The sequence below is a fragment of the Gopherus flavomarginatus genome, chromosome 1 (genome assembly GCF_025201925.1).
Source record: "Gopherus flavomarginatus isolate rGopFla2 chromosome 1, rGopFla2.mat.asm, whole genome shotgun sequence".
Classification (NCBI taxonomy): Eukaryota; Metazoa; Chordata; order Testudines; family Testudinidae; genus Gopherus; species Gopherus flavomarginatus.
In genome coordinates, this window is record NC_066617.1 from 360,310,075 (window position 1) to 360,327,482 (window position 17,408).

The following is a 17,408-nucleotide window of genomic DNA, read 5'->3' on the forward strand; positions in this document are numbered from 1 at the left end:
AGCTGCTTAGTGAAGAGACAGAATTCAGAATCCTAGGCTTAAGTCAATATCCACTTTGCATCTCCTGCACTTGACTATCATATTGCTGTATTTAAGGGCAAATGGGACTTTTCAAAGAAATCCGTGTAACAGCTCTCTTTGGAAGCACAGGGAGAACTGAAAACACAGCTAGCCCTTGTGTAGCTCAGGGAGAAATAGATGGGGCCGGTGATTTATTTGCGAAAGCCCTGGAATGGGTAGCCACCCAACCTTAAATCTCATGCACTGTATGGTAGATAATGAGCCTTCTTCTCATGGCAGCTGTGAATGTGGTGCCCCATGGATCTGATTTGCCCTGGTGTGAGACCAGAACTGGGTTCAGCATGTCCTAAACTCTCCTGCAGGCCCGATTCCCCTCTCACTGTTGCTGGTGTAAATCAGGAGTGACTCTCTCTTGAAATCAGTGGAGTTATGCTGGAGTAAAACTAGTATAACAGAAGAGTCAGGCCCCAGAGATTGAGGAGCTGATTTCCCACTGCCTTGGGGACTCGTTTACACCTGGGTAACACCTTACCATTCTGCTCTCAGCACTTCACCCTCCCTTTGCCCACGCGTGAATAGCTTCCCAAGGGATGTAAGATAATAATGAGTGAACAGGGTCATCTGAATTCCCATTCATGCAGTCTGGGAATCCTTGTCCACCCTAAAGAGACTGACAAGTCAGCTGGGGGTCCTGTATTGGGGGTCCTGGGAAGCTTAGAGAAAAGGAGACTTTTGAATCAGGATGATAAAGCACCTGGCACAAGTGCCAAGGAAATATCCCTGGATCTTTACACAACAAGAGAGCTGAGCAGGTTGCATGCAGGAGGCAGCCCCTCTCATTATAAAGGACTTAGCTCTGGTTGCATGTGGCTGCCTAGTGGATTGCTGGGAGGCTGCATAGCGAGCCAGGGATGCCATGTGTCCAGTGGATAAATGAGCCTGTCTGAGCAAAGCAGCGGAGCTTGTCACAGAGTCCGCAAGTATCTATGGTAACGGGCCCTGAGGTTTCCGAGAGGGTTTGCTGGCAGGCAGCCAGAGGGGCGAGATGGAACAGTGGAGTGCACGGAAGGGGAACCACGTGCCCCATTTATGCGATGGCGCTGCTGCGGCTGTGGGGTGGTAATGTGGAGAGCCGATCAACCAGTCCGAATAACCCGCCTGGCCAGCTGCCCAGCTCCCAGCCATCGATGAGGTCAGGGACATCAGTGGAATGGTCTGTTACACTAAGTACATGCAGTGCCCTCTCCCCAACCACTGGCATAAATATACAGAGCACTGAGTAATAATGAGCCCCTCCCAATGCACTGTACTGAAGGCAGCGTCAAAACCTGTCTACTGCGTGAGATGCTCACACTGCGCACCTCTGCCGCGCTTTCCATGGAACTGGGCTTGTCTCTTCTAAAAGTTGCTTTCATTCCCCCACGAGTTGCCGGGGTTGGGAGCTTGTTTTATTTGAAGGCTGCTTTCTTTGGGGCTTTAAGGCGGGCTGGGCTTCCCTTCCTCGAACAAACGCCTGAAGCTTTGCTTATGCACGAGGCAGGGCCTGGGCGGCTCTGGAGGAGGTGCTGTCTGCTGCTACTCAGTAATCTCCATGTGTGGCTCTGTAGCAGTCACACAAAAGAGCTGGTGTGGCTGGTCCCAGTCGGTCTGTGACTGGAGCTGGAGTGGAGTTGGAGGCTGCAGTCCCAGCCCAGGGATTTGACATTTATCAGGAGAGGAAACATGGGGGGGGAGGGGGATTCTGGGGGACTTCTTAAGATTTAAGGGGAATGTGTTTCCTGGATAGGAGGGGTTGGGGAAGTCTACCCATGACACTACATATGTTTTAAGGTCAAAGGGACCATTAGGTTGGCTAACCTGACCTCTTGTACAACACAAGCCATAGAATTTCACCCAGTTACCCCTGTACTGAGTCCAAAATCTTGTGTCTGACTAAAGCATCTCTTCCAGAAAGTCATCCCATCTTGATTTGAAGACCTCAAGAGATGGAGAATCCACCACTTCCCTTGGTAGTTTGGTCCAGTGGTTAATCACCCTCACTTGGGGGTAAGAAAGGAGGGTGCGATCTGCAGTGTTGCCAGTTCTCATGATATTTGGTGTTTTTCTTAAAGCCCCAGCTCCTGGAGTCAGCTGATTATGTGAGGGCCTCAGCTTTCATTTAAAATAAAAGTTAGTTTACAGCCTCATGGTTGCAGAGAAATGCTTGAAGAAGGGACATGAGGCTCAGAAACTAGAATGCCAAGAAAAAGAACCCTAGATCTATTATTTCTAAAAAACAAAAAAAACACTCAAGGCTTTTAAGCCAGCCCCAGGATGTGTAGCGGGCTGACTCCTGAATTTTGAACACTTGGGACTGGCAATGCTACAGGTGTGGTGGTGTGCTCATTAACGCAGGGGGAGTTTGTATTTAACAACTCAATGATTTTCCTTTAAACATGACACAACACAGTGATCAGAACCATGAGCTGCAGCAAGTCCCAATCTGTTTTGTTCCTTCCAGGTCAGAGCTCTGGCATCCAGCCTGGAGGATGTCTCTGCAGCCACACCCCCATAACCTCACATAACAATTGCATCCTCTTCACACCCACACTGGCAAGGGAGGCTGTTCTCGTGATTTAACGATGGACATGGAAATCAGGAGACTTGGGTTCTTACCACAGCTCTGTCACTGACTCACCTGAGACTTGGTGGGTTAATACATAGTGCCACATTTACTCTGGATGCAGGTGGTCAGACCAGACAATTGTCATAAAACTGGCTGTAAAATCTATTAATCCTCTTTTATGTCGATGGGCGGAATTGGTGATGTCCTTTAGGAGTCTCCCAGAGGGGTGTGTGAAAGTGACCCATGGAGGAGAAGGGGGTGAGTAGGTGTCTCCTGTGACACAGGATGGTGAGAGCTAATATGTTTTGGGGAGGAAATGAGGGATCCCACACTCTGCACAGAAGGAGCACTTGGCAGGGTTGTCTGCTCTCATAGCCTGACTCTTTGCATAGGCTCAATCAGGGCTGTCCCTACCTGTACGCAGTTATGTAGGACCCCAGGAAATTTGGGGCACCAAATTTCCTGGTGCCCTATGCAGCTGCATGCTGCTCCAGTCCCTGCTCCGCCTCTTCCACATGGCTCCCACCCCTGCTCCACCCTAACCCCACGTCTTCCCACCCTAGCCCTGCCCCCACTCCACCCCTTCCCCTGAGGACTGCAGCAGGGGTCGGGTGCCCTGCACTCACCGGGTGGCGGGAAGTGGAGCGACCCGGTCCCAACCTGCTCCACTCCAGCAGCTTGCACTGGGGGACAGCTTTCCCCCTTCCCCCCAGACCTGCTTCTGCCTCCCCTGTGGAGGCCTGGGGCTACCCCACTCCCCACAGGGAGGGGCGAGGCTGCGTAGGGTACCAAAATGGCTAGGGAAGGCACTGGGCTCAATAGTAGCCTGATAGCAGCAAGGGAGAGTTATAAGCAGCAGGTTACTGTGATTTTAAATGCAAGCTTGCTTATTTTGTTCAAAGCCCCCCAAATGCAGCCAAACGCATCCTTTGTGCCTCACTTTCAATTAATTTAACTGTGGTCCGGTCTTTGATTTGCAGAAGTCTGTCTTCTGGCCCAATTCTTGCACATATTAATGCTGGCGAGTTAGACTTTCTCTCTGTAATCTGGAAATTGCTTGGCACATAGAATCGGTCCCAGTTTGGTGATATATCCTGGGTCCCCATTGTTGGTAGTGAGACGGGGAATGTGAAAAGTCCCACTGCCAAAAATGCTGTAGTGAGTATATTTTCAGAGCCATTACAGCAATAAGGGTATAGCTCCAGAGGCAGAGGAGAGCAGAAGCAGCGCCAGAATGCTGTATTTGCAAGGCTTCAAATATGCCAGGATAGCCAAGCTGCATGTGGCTATCGAGTAATCGCTGTTACCCTACCACCGGGGCCAGTTTTAGGCGCTAAAGCCAAGTGCCTAGGGCTTGCTCCATTGCCCAGTGAAATCAGTGAAAAGATTGCAGTTGGCTTGGAGCCTTGCATCTGTCACTAAGGCCTTGTCTACACTACAAAGTTGCAGCACTGGTGAGGGGGTTACAGCGCTGCAACTTAGGATGTGTACACACCTGCAGGGCATTACCAGCGCTGCAACTCCCTGTTTGCAGCGCTGGCCGTACACCCGGTCGTGCCTCGGGTGTAGAGGATCCAGCGCTGGATCACCAGCGCTGGTCATCAGGTGTAGACACTCACCAGCGTTTTTGTTGACCTCCGTGGAATAAGCAGGTATCCCCGCGGTGTGCTCTGGCGTTCCCCAACCCCCCTTCCAAGCAGGTCTCCTTCCCCACGGTTTGCTCTGGCGTTCCCCAACCCCCCCTCCAAGCAGGTCTCCTTCCCCGCGGTTTGCTCTGGCGTTCCCCGACCCCCCCTCCAAGCAGGTCTCCTTCCCCGCGGTTTGCTCTGGCGTTCCCCGACCCCCCCCCCTCCAAGCAGGTATCCAGCCCCGCGGTGTGCTCTGGCGTTCCCCGACCCCCCCTCCAGGCAGGTCTCCTTCGCCGCGGTGTGCTCTGGCGTTCCCCGACCCCCCCCTCCAAGCAGGTATCCAGCCCCGCGGTGTGCTCTGGCGTTCCCCGACCCCCCCTCCAAGCAGGTCTCCTTCCCCGCGGTGTGCTCTGGCATTCCCCGACCCCCCCTCCAAGCAGGTCTCCTTCCCCGCGGTTTGCTCTGGCGTTCCCCGACCCCCCCTCCAAGCAGGTCTCCTTCCCCGCGGTTTGCTCTGGCGTTCCCCGACCCCCGCTCCAAGCAGGTCTCCTTCCCCGCGGTGTGCAACAGCGCTGCAGCGTGGCCACATCTAACACCACTTGCAGCGCTGGTTGCTGTAAGTGTGGCCACTCTGCAGCGCTGGCCCTATACAGCTGTACTAATACAGCTGTAACAACCAGCGCTGCAAAATTGTAGATGTAGACATACCCTAAGTGAGTAGAGTTGCTGCTGCCCAGCTATCCTACTCATTGAGCAAATACCCACTGTTTAGCCTTCACACACACTTCAGCAAGGATGTTCCGCTGGATGAGAAGAGGTCAACACAGCGTCTCCCTATCACAGCTCTCTGGAGAAGAAAAAGTGGTTCCTTCCCTTCCGTCTAGGAAATAATCTACTCAGGAGCCCCCAAAAGGGGCTGACTTCACGGCACTACGTCTGGTGAAGGTTCTGTGCTCCTAGCCTGACCTGGAACCTATTGCAATTCATAGATTTGAAGGCCAGAATGATCCATCAGATGATCTAGTCTGCCTGCTTGCCTGCCTAGTACAGGATTGCAGGGTGACTCCCTTATGGAGCCCAGTAACTTGTGTTTGGCTAAAGCATAGCCTCCAGAAAGGCACCCAGTCTTGAGCTGAAGACTTCAAGAGAGGGAGAATCCACCACTTCCCTAGTAATTTGTGCCATTTCTTAATCTCCTCTCACTCTTACTAATTTGTGTTTGTGTTTGTCTAATTTGGATTTGAAATTTCAGATCTCAATATTTAACTCATTGAGCCCACAAATTACTTTGCAAACCCAGATTTAAAGTCTCCCTAGGCCCTTGATCCAGCGAAACACTTAAGAGCATGTTATCGTTCAACTTGTGAATATCGTTAAACACGTTGATGGCACCCCCAGGGAGGTCAGTGGGGTCGCTCACATACACAAAGTGTAGCAGGTGATTACAGGCTTTGCTGCATCAGGGCATAGGTCCAACATACGTTGTGCACCAACTGAAGGCTATAACCTCCCCCACTACATCCCCAGTGTTTCGGTCACCCCCTTCTTGGCCCAACACATGCAAGATCATTCTCTCCATTGATTTCCATTTGGCGATGCCCTTGGTGTTCCTTGCCTTCCTTTGTGCTCCACAAGGAGAGCACCGGATCAAGCAATGGCAGTTGTAATAAAAAGTATTTTGACATATGTGAGGTCACTTGTGATTCAAATTACTTTTTATGGCTTTGTTGGTCCTTAATCATTACCCCTCCCCTGACACACATTTCCCCCTGCCCCTGATTCCTCCAGCCCAGCAGGTGCTCTGAGGCAGTTGGTATGTGACTGGATGTCCCGGTGCATTCCATAGCACTTGTTTAACATACATGTTAATTTGTCTGAGCCATCATATCTACCACCTCTATGTTCATGGGAGATTTATTGGCCATAAGGGACAAGGTGGCTGAAATTTTCAGAAGTGGCAAGTGATTTGGGGTCCCTCCATTTTGGGGTGCCCAGCTTTTAAAAGGTCTGCTTTTCATCAGGCAAGGGCTCAGCTGTTTCTGAGAATCAGGAAGCTTTAAGCAGTATCAAGTTGAGCACCCACGAAAGGAGGCACCCAATGTCACCGAACAGCCCTTCTAGTGGCACAGTGCCTCCCAGCCCCAGGCTGGGACATTAGCTCAGTCTGGGGCCACCTACTGAACATCACATGCCAAAGTGCCCAAACAAGCTGCGCAGGTTGGGTCTGCAAATGCCAGTCAGGGCTGCACATAACCAGGTGCATAAAAACTTGCAGGCTGTGCCCCCAGCGCCCTTCACCACATCCTTGTTGTCCTCTACAGCTAGCAGCAGAGGGCCTATGGAGAAGCCTCAGTGGGATTTTGAGCTGTCAGAAACTTTTGCCCTGCCCCTCTGTCAGTGAGCGCTGTAGGCACAGACGTGTCAGCATGGGGTAGTGAATGTGGCACTGAGCGCTGGTACAAAATGCAGCTGGAAAGACATGCGAATGTGCATTGAAAAACAAAGGGAAGACTGTGCACAGTAGATGCATGGTGTTGCTGTATGCAGGTATGGCCACCCTCCCACCTAGAAAGCACAGATGAGACTATGCTCCACCCCAGAAAAGGAAGCAAGCCTACGAATCCCCTGAGGTCCATGAGGATCTCTGGGACTCCACTGACATTATCCATGTGACAAGGGCCAGGAGGCATTGCATTAGCAGTGAGGCCAGAGTCCTCCTAGCCTTGCCCTGCCTCTCTAGCAGCTGCTGCCTCAGGATCTCCCCTAAGGGGCATTCCATATTTGGGGGTAGGGGTGGGGGAGGGGGAAAGCTGGATGAGTTAACATTGATGAAAAGAGGCTCAATCCAAATGCCAACGAGATCAGTGGGAAAACTCCCACTGGTGTAGACAGGAGAAGGATCTGATCCTGTGCAGAAGAGGGAGGGACTAGCTGTCTGATTCCTATTGAGCAAAATAGTCTCTCTCTCAATTGCTTTTGCTGTGGGTTGTGGTGTGCTGGTGACAAAGAAAAGACCCAACACTGTCATTTAAGGACCTTCACTTTCACCACCCGCAGAGCTGTTGATTTCTCGCCAGCTTCAATCTGAGTTTATGGCATTCTTTTAACATTTACTTTTCTTTTTTTTAAATATAAACATTTATGAAATGTTACAAACTGTAAATTATTTACGGGAGAGGAAGGCGCGGCTCCACAGTTTCTGCTCTGTCAGTTGCAATAAGTATCAGTGTACGGGTGTGTTTAAACCATGCATGTTTTGCCGGAAAGGAATTTTCTTCCTTGCTCTGGTCTCTCAATTAAGTACCCATTTAATACATTTGTGCCTAGCAAGTTTTAGTTGCTCAATTAAACTTGGAACAGCTCCAAAGAAATAAGTATTTACAGACCTTGTTTCCAAATGCAGATTATTTACCCAGTGGATCCCAGGGGCTCAGAGGGAGTGTAAATGTATGCAGTATTTACTCTCAGAATTATGCAAAATATACTTACGGAATATCTTTGCAGATAAGTTACAGGTGTTTAATATCTTGGCCGTTTTATTATTTTTTAAATTCAGTTGTCTAAACGTTAAGAGCACTGCCATCCAAGCCACATCTCAAAGCCTTAGTGGGTAGCTGTGTGATTGCAGAACATCTTTGGAGAACCTGCAACGATTAGCGGGTACAGAGGGAGCGGAGCAGAGGTAGGTGAAATGCTGACAAATGCAGGGTGGTGCACGTTGCAAGGAATAACTGGAAGTATTGTTACACCGTGCTAAATGAACTGTAACCCCTCAGGAACAGAAGAGGAGCATCGTTTGTAGATTTTAAGGCCATGTGGAACGGCTGTGATCATCTCGGGAAACATTTTCAGAAGTGATGTAGGCACTTAAGAGCCTACATGTTATTGAAAGTCAATGGGACTTAGGTGCATACAACCCAGATCATCCAATGTACTTAAGAGCCTACCTTCACTTGATTTCAATGGGAGTTGGGCACCTAATGGTATTTTCAAATGCGCCTTAGTCAGATAGGTACCTACCTGCATCTTTAGGTGCCCAAATACCTTTGAAAATCTGGCGCTTAGGAACATAATGCCTTTCAGTGAGACATATGTGCCTCAGTCACTTCTGAACATGGGACCTATGCTCCTAAATCATATAGGTGTTTCTGAAATTTTTACCCCTAATCTGTGCAACTGTTATGTCTTTGTTTTCTGTGTACTGCACTTTTTTTTTTTTAAATCTCTATCAATGTGGTTTACAGAGACTGGTGGCCATTTTCTGTTTAGTTCAGTGCAGACAGTTACAGAGGAGACACGCACACTGTACTCTCTCATGGAAGTTTTCCTTTTGTTTGAAATGAAAGCCATTCTTATTCACCTTATAGGTCTGCTCTGTGTGGCTGGAAAAACACCTGTCACCTCCGAATTTACTTTCTTGTTTGCCAAGTGTTAGGTAAAAGGGGAAGGATGGTCTTGTGATTAAGGCACTAGAGAATGAGGATATCTGGGTCCAATTTCTGGGTCTACTGCAGATTCTCCGTGATATCTTGCAGAATTCACTTCTTCTCTGTGCCTCAGTTCCCTTTCTGTGGAATGGGGACAATAATTCTTCCTTTGTTTGTCTTGTGTATTTAGGCTGCAAACTCTTCAGGGCAAGGATTGTCTCTTACTATGTATTTGTACAGCGCCTTACACAATGAGACCTCAGTCTTACTACTGTAATGCAAATAATAACAACACAATTTCTGTGATCATTGTGATATACATAGTCCTAGATCAGCTGTTTAGAACAAAACCTTCAGTGGACTGTATAAAGTTGCTCGTGTTACTGTAAAATCCGTTGGTATATAAAGGTGCCACCAGTTTTGCTCATTGTTCAACATAAAGGCTTTGAATCTGTGTAACCTTTGGAGAACACCTCAAAGCAAATTAATTATAAAATAAAATTCGTCTGAAGCTTGGCTTCACATAACCTACCAAGCGAGACTTTCAGCATTTCTGGTTTTCTAGTGCAGTTGTCATATAAACAACGTCTGTGGTATCAGCACCAGCTCTGACCAATAATTGTTTCATCCATTTCTATCGTTCCTTGTTTCACCTAATTAGCAAGAGGTCTTACAATGTAGCCATCTGCTGCACTGTCTCGAGCAGTTTCTTCCCCAGACTCCCCTGAGATGCTGCTGATGGCCCTGGCGCTTACTGATCCACTGGGGGTTAAGACAGTTGTTTGGGAACCAGATTGAATCGTTCTTCCCTGTAAAATAATGATTGACATGCAAATGGTGTTTACATTTTCAAAAGCTTTCAGCCTGCTTTTCCTGGGGCGGGGAGAGAAAGGAGTGTCTTACTGTGTCACCTTCTACCATTGATCCAATCTCTTGTGCCCTCCACAGGGCTGAATAACTACTAATGAAGGAAGAGTCAACTGAAAAAGGAATGGGCCGAGTATTACTCTATTGTGTTACGTGTGCTATGCACTCCATGGGCCTAACTCTACCCTCAGTGATCCCCATGCAGCCCCTGTGACTTGTAATTTTGTGGGGGCTTTTGTGGCTTCCAAGAGAACTACACAGATTATAGACACACTGTGAGACTTTGTACCATAGTCACATGCTGACTGGCCTTATTTAAAAGGAACATCCTCATTTTTCCACTCTGTCCCTCCAAAATACCCATCTGACTGTCTGTCCAGACCAGTCTAATCTATTTGTCTATTTTACTTTTAAAGCACTCAGTACCATGTGGTCTAGGCACCAGCCCAGTGTATTCAAGTGGACTTAAAATCTGTGTCCCTACATTTCTTCCCAAAGCCTCTACTTAAAATTTAAGGTCTGGGCTCAGGGATCATGCAGAAAGTCATCTCACTTGTCAGCTTGATGCACTCTGCTGTGAAGAGTGACATGCTAGAGATGCATTGTTCAAATCTGGAGGCAGGTTTTGCTCACCCCAAAGTTAAAGGTTCAGATTTGGGGCAAAGGTTGGCCCGTTTATAGAGATAATGAACTGTGAACATTTAAGATTAGGATCCTGCTTCAGATTCCCACCCACCCACAAAAAATTCAGTGGTATTTGGAGCTAGGATTTTGGTTCTGATCTATCTTTATTATTGACTTTATTCCCAGTTAAAAATAAATACATTTATTTCAGTATAGGAAACCTTCATGAATACGTTGCATGGGAGTAATGGAGGGCAGAATTCAGCCTAATACGTTAAAGCCAGCAGCTATACAGTAATTTTTGCTAGCTAAAAATTACCTTAATTTCACTATAAATGGCCTTGTAAAAAGACTCAGACATACACCAATTCCAGCAGTGGAATCGGCTCTGCTCTGGATTAATCTTGGCTGCCCTTCAGGTTCCATGTTACATTATTCATATTTCTGCTGTTGTCGTAATGCACGCATGATGGAGTTCTAATGAAGATACACATGTTGCATATTGCATGTCTCTATGCCTGATTTCACTCACTGGCATTACACTCTCAGGGCGCAGTGGAAAGGTGGCTTGTTGAATTGCAGAAATGTGTGCTATGAAATATTCATAGTGGGTCAATACGGAACTCTGTGCTACCAGCTGGTGAGCCCATTATCGTAAGTCTCAAGAAAATGACATAGGACATTAGGTAACCCAAACAAGGCTGCAGAACCAGATGGAGTAACATTAATGGGGAGGGATAGCTCAGTGGTTTGAGCATTGGTATGCTAAACCCAGGGTTGTGAGCCCTAATCCTTAAAGGGGACACTTAGGGATCTGGGGCAAAAATTGGTCCTGCTAGTGAAGGCAGAGGGCTGGACTCAATGACTTTAGGGTCCCTTCTAGTTCTAGGAGATTGGTGTATCTCTAATTAGTATTATTTATTGCAAACAGCACTGAAGTTGGCCAGCACTTTTTAGTTGATAGGAGCGTAAACTGCATTCAATTTTACTGCTGAAGTTTAAGTAACATGGCCAGCATGTTGGTTGTACTCAGGACTCTCATATCTGAAGCCTCATATGGTCAATGATTCTTCCAGTCTTCATCAAATTTTGTTAAGAGTAGAGGTCTGGATTCTGACCTCATACAAGTGGAATAAGCCCTGCTACGAACATCATCTGGCCTTTTAGGAGTGGCTCTCGGTGGTCCCTCCACTATATTAAAACACGAACATGTTCTATGGTACGATGAAATGTACAACATCATTGTTTTAAATCAGCTGTACAATTCTGAAACTATCATTTCACATAATACAAAGCATTTGAGGAACGATATAGAAAATAATGCATATATATTATAATTAATTATATGAATAAAAATAATAATATAAGGTAGCAAAGAATCCTATGGCACCTTATAGTTTGGAGCGTGAGCTTTTGTGGGTGAATACCCACTTCGTCGGCATCCGACGAAGTGGGTATTCACCCACAAAAGCTCATGCTCCAAAACATCTGTTAGTCTATAAGGTGCCACAGGATTCTTTGCTGCTTTTACAGATCCAGACTAACACCCCTCTGATACTTAATATAGGGTAAAATTCTAGGTAAAAAAAGTGTCTAGGTGATTAACTAGCTCAAGTCCATTGAAAATCAACAAGCTTTTCTAAGCACAGAAGCTTCACTAGTTTAACTAAAGGTGCCATGTTGCTCTTGGATTAATGTCTGCTTCTTAGAGCAGCTAGTCCAAGAACCCACAAGAGGAGAGGCAATTCTTCATTGAGTCCTCAGTGGTGCACAGTATCTGGTGCAAACCGTGAATGTACCTGGTATGCAACCATAATGTAATTAAATTTGACACCCTTGTAGGTCAGAAAATACTAAAGAAACCCACCACAGTAGCATTTAACTTCAAAAATGGAAACTACATAAAATATTAAAGGGAGGTTAAAAGGAACAGTCACGAGTGAAATGCCTGCAAGTTGCATGGAAACTATATATATATATACTTACTGGGTTTTTTTTATTTGGGGTATGTGTATATATATACACACACACATACCCCAAATAAAAACAAAACAGTAAGAGGACAACAAAAAATGCCATCATAGCTAAACACAGTAAAAGAGGCTGTTACAGTCAAAAAGACATCCTTTAAAAAATTGCAAGTCAGATCCTACTGAGGAAAATAGAAAGAAGCATAAAGTCTGGCAAATCAAGGGTAAAAGTATAATTAGGCCATAAAAAAGAATTCAAAGAGTAACTACTGAAAGACACAAAAACTAATAGCAATTTGTTAACATACATCAGGAGCAGGAAGCCTGCCAAACAGTCAGTGGGTCACTGGAGAAGCACTCAAGGAAAACAAGGCCATTACGAGGAAGTTAAATGAATTGTTTGCATCGGTCTTCACTGCAGAGGATGTGAGGGAGATTCCCACCCCCAAGCCATTCTTTTTAGGTGACAAATATGGTTGCTTCATTTCAAAAAAGATACATTAGAATTGGAAAAAGTACAGAGATAAGCAAAAAAATAATGATTAGGGGGTTGGAACAGCTTCCATATGATAAAAGATTAAAAAAGACAGGACCTGTTCAGCTTGGAATAGAGATGACCGAGGGGGGATATGATAGAGATCGATGAAATCATGAACGGTGTGGAGAAAGTGAAATAAGGAAGTGTTATTTACCCCTTCACATAACACAAGAAGCTGGGGCCACCCAATGAAATTAATAGGCAGCAGGTTTACTAATTTAAAACAACCATAAGGAAGTAGGTTTCAGAGGGGTAGCCATGTTAGTCTGTAACAGCAAAAACAATGAGAAGTCCTTGTGGCACCTTAGAGACTAACAAATGCAACCTGATGAAGTGGGTTCTAGCCCACGAAACCTTATGCCCAAATACATTTGTTAGTCTCTAAGGTGCCACAAGGACTGCTCGTTGTTTTTTCATAAGGAAGTACTTCTTCACACAGTGCACAGTCAACCTGTGGAACTTGTTGCCAGGGAACATTGTGAAGGCCAAAAGTATAACTGGGTTAACAAAAGAATTAGATAAGTTCATGGAGGATAGCCACTGGTGGCCCTATTAGCCAGGATGGTCAGGGACACAAACCCATGTTTTGTGTGTCCCTAAACATTAGACTGCTAGATGCTGGGTCTGGATGACAGGGGATGCATCACTCAATAAAGTGCCTTTTTCTGTTCACCCCTCCCTCTTTGAAGCATCTGGCCACTGTCAGAAGACACTGGGAAACCAGTGTGACCTAATGTATAATGCACTGGACAAAGAACCAGGCGACCTGGATTTTAATCTTGACTCTGCTAGCTGATCTTGGATGAGTCACTGCACCTTTGTGTGCCTGTTTCCTCCTCTATAAAATGGGGATAATTATACCGATCTCCTTGCACAGTGCTTTGAAATCTGCTGATGAAAAGTGCTATGTAAGATGTAGGTAGTATAGTCTACTTAGATACTTCTGAAAAATGTTATTCATAGGCATTCATGGCAGTTTAGGGCATGATCTTGCGTCAACGCTCTTGATGAATTTGATGGGACCTTGAAGTCGAAGGAAGCGTTGTCAGTTTAAGGATTTTTGTATCAGACCCTCTACCTTTGGTAGTAATTAGCAATATGTGCTGAACGCATATGCAGTGCTCTGTGGGCTGCCAGAGCTGGGTTTTCTTTGCACTGGACTGTTAACAGCACAAAATGTTTGCTGTTAATTAGAATTTGACAATGCTGAAATGGCTGCAGTGCTGCCCAAGGGAAGGCTGCCTGGACATCCCTGCAGATGCAGAATACTAAGTGGATTGATCTGACCAGACAAAGGCCTGAAATGCCTATCTTGTCAATATTTAAGGACATGATCCAGCTCCTCCTGAGATCAATGGGAGTTTTTCCATTGATTTCAGCAGGAGTGAGAACAGGCCCTAGTTGTATTTGCAAAGCATTATGGTCCTAGTTCTCCTCTCACACTATTGTAAACCGAGAGTGACTTCACTGAAGTCACCCATGTTACACCAGCGTAAGGAAGAGGAGGCTCATGCTCCATGACGCTTTCTGAACTGCAAGTGGTATCCAGCACGGAGCTCAGTTGAACATTGTTATAAAATGTTCTTCGGTTGCCTAGGTCTTTATTTTTGTAAATGTCTTGGGATGACACTTGTCACTCTTGGAGAGGCTCCCAGACGGATTCCGGACAGACTCTTACAAAGGGGGTTGGGGGAGAGAGGGACCCTGATTCCACCTGCTTGTGTCGAGCAGGCTGGCACAGAGGTGTAAAATTTGAGTTCTCCCAAACAGTAGCAGCCTCTCCCCCTCCTCCAGCACCCTTTGCTAAAAGCTGCATCTGAACAGAAGGCTGGGGAGCATGGCCACACCCTCCTAGAGCTACACAGCACCATTCGGCTAGTGCACAGGCGGGGTCCCTGTTCTTTGAATGCTCCTGCGTGAATGAACAAGGAGAGTTAGATTGCTGTGCACCCTTTCCCAACAGTAGAAGCTTGGGTCTTTATTTTGTCTTGTTAGTGTCTTGAACATGAAGAGCATTAGAAGCTGGGTTCCTGTGTCTCACAGTAACGCCTGTATCATTATCACATCCTCATATTAACGTGACACGGGCTGTGTTTTCCAACTTGGATAACCAGTAACTTTCCATGGCTGAGAACAATATCTTATTTACGTCTCACAGTACACTGTGTCTCGTATACATTTTAAGTGATACTCCAGATGATTTCGTATAAAGGATGCTACGATGATGCACGCAGTATGAATACACAGCTGGAGCCACAGAACAGCAAGACAATAGCTGCTGTTTATGTGGGACCTAGACAGCAACAGTGTTTCTCATCCTGTGTCTCCTTTGTTGCCTGGTCAAAGGCAGTCGGTTCAGTTCTATTCCCACAGCTGAATTGACATGGTTGATGATGCTGATGCACAGATAAGAAAGGATATCAGAAAGCCATACTCATTTCAGGCTCCATTAGAAACACCAGAGTGGGGGAGGGAGGAGCAGTAGTTACTAAATGGAACTGGAAAGAATATTTTGGCCAATAATATTAAATGCGGGGGGAAACAGACATCCATTATCTGCATTGCTCAGAGCTCTGTAAAATGTCATGCCTTGTGCAACATAGTTAGATCGACCTCACCCCCACTATAGACACAGCTAGGCCGACAGAAGAAGTCTTCTTTTGGCCTAACTACTGCCTCTCTGGGAATTGCAGTTCCACTAACTGCATAGATCGAAAACCCCCTTCCGTCAATGTAGGAAGCGTTTACACTAGGGCGCTCCAGTGGCACAGCGGCTGCACTGTAGCCGGGCTGCTCTTGCCCCTGCAGTGAAGACGTACTCCTAGATTCACAGATTTTTTAAGACCACTGTGATTGTCTAGTGTGACCTCCTGTATAACACAGGTGAGAGAATTTCACCCTGTAATTCCTGCATCCAGCCCAATAACCTCCTGCCATGATCTGAGCAACAGCTGCCCTGCTCCATCAGCTCCACCACCACAAGTGTCCAGGCTTTGCTCTGAGGTCTTGGTCCTGCACCTCAGTTGGAATCGAGTCCCGCTGCTGGATCAGGGGCAGAGTCTAGATAACAGGAGCAGGCAGTGTGTTGAAATTGCCTCACAACTGAGCTTCCAGGAAGGTCAAAACTGCAGGGGTTCTTCCACAGTGGAACTCCTCCCCTGCAAGGGCAAATACCAGTTCCATGGCATGGTGGCATGAATCACTCCCTCCAAAGAAAAAAGAACGAGGCATACTTTAATAAAGGTAAAGCAGAAGAACAATTTGTGGCTGTAAACCTTCCTCAAGTTTTATCCCCCCCATTACCTGATCCAGTCAGCACTTTTGAGGGGGAGGGATAGCTCAGTGGTTTGAGCATTGGCTTGCTAAACCCAGGGTTGTAAGTTCAGTCCTTGAGCTAGCCATTTAGGGAACTGGGTAAAAATCTGGGAATTGGCCCTGTTTTGAGCAGGGAGTGGGATTAGATGACCTCCTGAGGTCTCTTTCAACCCTGATATTCTATGATACATGTGGCACCTTGGAGACTAACAAATTTATTTGGGCAAAGAGTTCAGAACAAGAGACTCTCCCTCTCCCCAACTCCTGCAGCAGTAGGTCAGCTCAGAGGGTTGCATTATTATCAGTCTGATTGGGCAGTTTTCATTTCATATTTTTTGAACTTTCAGACCATTCTTTCCTAAAAAGCATTGCATTTGGTTCCTTTCAGTGTTCTACCCAGGACCAGGTTTTAGAGCTGTTACATGGTCCAACAGAACCTTGATTCTACCACACCTGAATTTATACATTTGATCCAAAGCACATTTGTCTTTCCCAGCCTCCACCAAATCACCCAGCTGTGTCAGATTTCCATTTTAAATTGAAATGTAGATTGAATTTAGGTTCTTCACTGCAGTAACATAGGCTCTGATTTGGCAAAACATTTAAGTACATTTAAATGTGTTTCCTTCTGTACTGTTAAATGTGTGCTTGAGTGCTTTGCTGAATAGGGATGGACATAAGCACATACTTAAAATTAAGCATGTGATTAAGTACCTCACTGAGTTCTGGGGAGTAATATTTTGAATATCTATCTACAGACACTTAAGACCAAATTCTGATAATTTTGCTCAAGGGAATAGTACCTCACTCCACAAATAGTCCCACTGAAGTCATAGAATCATAGAACCATAGAATTGTAGGACTTGAAGGGACCTCAAGAGATCATCTCGTCCAGTGCCCTGCACTCAGGGCAGGACTATGTAATAACTAGACTATTCCTGGCAGGAGTTTGTAAAACCTGTTCTTAAAAATCTCCAATGACAGATTCACAACCTCCCTACACAATTTGTTCCAGTGCTTAACTACTCGGACAGAAAGTTTTCCCTAATGCCCCACTTAAACTTCTCTTGCTGCAAGTTAAGCCCACTGCTTCTTGTCCTATCCTCAGATGTTTAGGAGAATAATCATTCTCCCTCCTCCTTGTAACAACCTTTTATATACTTGAAAACTGTTATCATGTCCCATCTCAGTCTTCTCCTCTCCAGACTAAACAAACCCAATTTTTTCAATCTTTCCTCAGAGGTCATGTTTTCTAGGCCTTTAATCATTTTTGTTGATCTTCTCTGGACCTTCCCCAATTTGTCCACATCCTTCCTGAAATGTGGCACCCAGAACTAGACACAATACTCCAGTTGAGGCCTAATCAGCACGGAGCAGAGCAGAAGTATTACTTGTTGTGTCTTGCTTACAACA

The 17,408-nt window shown here is 46.1% G+C and overlaps 1 protein-coding gene and 1 long non-coding RNA gene across 5 annotated transcripts in view; one reads left to right on the forward strand and one right to left on the reverse strand.

Annotated features, from left to right (window-relative positions):
- Positions 1–17,408, forward strand: part of MAP6 (microtubule associated protein 6) — a 56,754-nt gene that overhangs the window by 22,152 nt on the left and 17,194 nt on the right. The gene's annotated exons all lie outside the window — the stretch shown is intronic.
- The window catches only part of LOC127038623 (uncharacterized), a 61,395-nt gene continuing 51,435 nt past the window's right edge, over positions 7,449–17,408 (reverse strand). For 2 of the 4 annotated variants that reach the window (XR_007770749.1, XR_007770745.1), the window contains one exon: positions 7,449–9,490. This is a non-coding gene — a long non-coding RNA (uncharacterized LOC127038623). Of the gene's footprint in view, positions 9,491–14,806; positions 15,887–17,408 lie in introns of those variants that run through there. The other 2 variants (XR_007770746.1, XR_007770747.1) reach the window with 1 other exon arrangement.